General features: G+C 32.5%; 1 pseudogene; it reads right to left on the bottom strand.

Annotated features, from left to right (window-relative positions):
• Positions 1-1,197: 1,197 nt before the first annotated feature.
• On the bottom strand, positions 1,198-2,422 carry LOC130455635 (dnaJ homolog subfamily A member 1-like; annotated as a pseudogene).
• Positions 2,423-3,497: the final 1,075 nt, after the last annotated feature.

A 3,497-nucleotide genomic window follows, 5' to 3' on the forward strand; every position in this document is an offset into this window, starting at 1 on the left:
ATGGAGGTATTGAAGAAAATTAGTGGGGAGCAGCCCAAGATGGATGAGGTAATCAGTACAAGTGAGGTTAAGGAAATGGTGAGGATTTGGGAAAAAATAGGTTATTGAAAAGACACAGCCAGAAAAATGTTGCAGCAGGTTGTGCTGTGTAGCTATGTAATAACACTTGTTTCATGCATTATTGAAATGTTCTGAAGGGGAGGAATAAACAAACTTCCTTGGAAAGGTTTTTGTTGAAATGGCCTCTAAGTGAAATTGAGTAACGTAATTCAAAACAGCCAAAATTCAATGAAAAAAATAGAAATTAAATTTAATGACAATGTTACATATCATAAGTAATGTGTAAGGTCAATTTTACATTTAAATGTAGTCTTACATATGTAGTGAGTAAGTTATGTTAATCAACAGTGCCTGAAATGAAAACCTTTTCTGCCAGCATTTTTGCCTGGCCTGGAAGGTAAATAACCTTTCATAAGCAAGCTTATTTCTTTACATTCTTATTATCTATAAATATGTTTATTTGTTATTTATAAAGTACATTTTCATATTTCAAAGCATATAAGACAAAAATTTGTGTGGTGTTTTTGGGAATGGAATGGATTAATTGCATTTCCATTAATTTAAGTGGGAAAATTTGATTTGACCCATGAGCAAATTGAGTAATGAGTTTGGGCATGGAACAAATTAAACTTGTGTGTCAAGGCATCACTGTAAAGGGAAAAAAAAGGACATCAAGGAGAAGTTGGTTGACTTTATAAGATGCTGGACTTTGTTAAAGGGGAATGGCACTTTACAATGACATATTTCTTTAATTCTGTAAAATATTTAATTTCAGAGCTTAACAGTTATAAATGCTTGTGTACATTTAGTCAATCAAGAATCAAACTTCAGTTTAAGTTATTGTATATACACATTGAAACAAAAAAAAAGTACAAGTCATGAAAAATGCTCAGAGGTTTCCTTACCATAAGGAAATAATTAACAATGTTAAACTATCTTGCAACCTGAACATCATAAATCACAAAGTCAGCATTACAGATTTTATTAACTTTTTAAAACACAACTATATTTGAATATTACAACAAAAATAATTGCTAGTAGTGTTTTAAAATCACTATAGTCCTTTACTCATTCACTATTACATACAAAAGCCAGTATTACAATGAAGAGTATTCATTGCCGCTCCCCTCCCCCCAATTAAGAGGTTTGACACTGAACACCACCTCTGAGATGATGCTTATTCTACTCATAAGCTTCCCTATTGTAATAGCACCTTCTTTCTGGAGATGGGTCAAAGTCCACCAGTTCTACCTAATCCATTTTTTTTCAGTCTCCTCTACTTCCTTTTTTCAGGCAGTAACTTTTCCAATAAAGATAGCTTATCTGATGAAAGAAAGCCATTCTCTGGGAAGTTTAACTTAGATTAGAATATTGGTAATAAATAGGCATTCCTTCATTCAGTATACATTTGATATCTTCATGTTTGACAATATGACCATGATGTGAAATAATGACTATAGTTTTACTATCAAGAGTTGATATTGGTTTCTAAAAACCACATGATGCTTCAAGGAATTGGATATCCATACAAATGAAAAGGTCCTCACCCCAACTAAATGTAGGGCTGTCCTTCTGATCCAAAACAATGCTAATATCTCCTGGTTCAAGTCCTGGATCCTTCGCCATAGAATGTTATCTTTTGACCATCTTTGATTCCTTTGTTAATATGAAACTCCAGAGTTTTTTCTCTTGAACAATTTTCCTTCTATTTCAGCTTTTACATCTATCTGTAGGGCTGATTCATTCCCCATGCCCTTGGCATTCCATGCAAACTGATTGAATTTGCTCAACCATTCCAGGTCCTATCTGATGAATTCTTATTTGCATTCCAATATATCTACAATTGGCACAGCATTCTATAGCTCCTTTCTGACCACCCCATCACATTTATCAAAAATTACATTATTTTGCAAAGCCAGTTTTCTTGTTGCACCGTTATATACATCTTCTAGGGTCACTGACAACTGAAGAACATTTTTACTTCTATGTACCCTTTACCTTCATCCACCTCCTCAAAAAAAAATATCAAAGATATCCATTGGAGAACCAAAGCTACCACGGGAACCACCCTCTTTTATAGCTTGTTCTCCATTTTTATCATATAATTCTTCTTTGAATGAGAAAGCACTTCCTAAGCTTGAGAAATCTATTTTATCTTTTCTCCCTCATTTGGATTCTTATCTGGGTGATATTTCAAGGCTAGTTTTCTATATGCCTTTTTTAGTTCTTCCTGGGAGGTATTGGGTTTTACTCCCAAAACATCATAATAACCTGTTTTCTTCAACATTTTCTATATTTTCTATAGCTTAGGAGCAATGCTCATAGTATGCCAGGAGTTAAAATGTCCACATTTGGGGTGAAAGTGGGGTGGGTAGGGTGCAAGGGGACATCCTAGGAGGCAATTGGGATGTTGATGTGGAGACTGGGTGGTGGTAGCTGCTACCCTCTGCTTCTCTCCAAGTTTTCTAGAAAGTTCCCAAAAATGCCATTGTATTTAAAAATGAAAAGATATTTAAGAATCATAGAGGGAATTTTCAATAAAGTGATAGAGATGAAGCCATTTTGAAGAGGTTTGAGGAAACAGAGAATAGTGAGTCTAATAAACTGAGTAATTAAGTTATAATATTTATGTGAGAATCAAGTGAGAATACATGAATGCATTTAAAAAACATTTAATTGTCTTTCTGATTTGGGGAAGAAGGAACATATATTAGAATATAAAGGTGCGATAAAAGCAAAATGTATCAATGATTTCTTAAGACACTATCATATGTTTTTCATCAAAAACATCAAAGAAAACAAGAAGATAATTTGTTTAGGGAAGGAATAGACTAGCTTCTTACATTATATGCTATAATAACTTCCAAATGGATCAGTGATATAACTATTAAAAGGCTCACAATATAGAGGAGAATAGGATACATTTTTCCTAATAATCCTTTAGTTATGAATAGTCCTTTAGTTTTTGCTATGTTGTCTTCTAACTCTTCAATCAAAAAATATCCATGATATGCAGGTGTGCATCTTTTCTGTGGATATGGGAAAATTCCAAATCTGATAATTTTTAGAGCAATGATGTCAATCATATAAGAGAGACCACTAAATTGTATATATGATACATGTATGTATCAAATTAGAAAATTGTATATTAACATTATCTATGGTGTATTGCCTTTTAAAATTTCTTTATTAACTATTTTAAATTATATTTTAAGCTGGTACTATATAAGGGACAGCCATTTAGGAAAAATTCTAAGTTTAAAATAATCTAGAGACAATCAATTTTCCATTGCTTACTTTTTACATATTTTACTTTATTTTTCCAATGAAAATTACTCAGCAATTATGAAGATATTACTTTGCATAACATACTAAACAAAGCAAAGGAGAACTTGAAAAGATAAAACATAGCCCCTTCTGAAGGAACACAAATTATG

Source organism: Monodelphis domestica, chromosome 7 (assembly GCF_027887165.1).
Source record: "Monodelphis domestica isolate mMonDom1 chromosome 7, mMonDom1.pri, whole genome shotgun sequence".
NCBI classification, from domain to species: Eukaryota; Metazoa; Chordata; class Mammalia; order Didelphimorphia; family Didelphidae; genus Monodelphis; species Monodelphis domestica.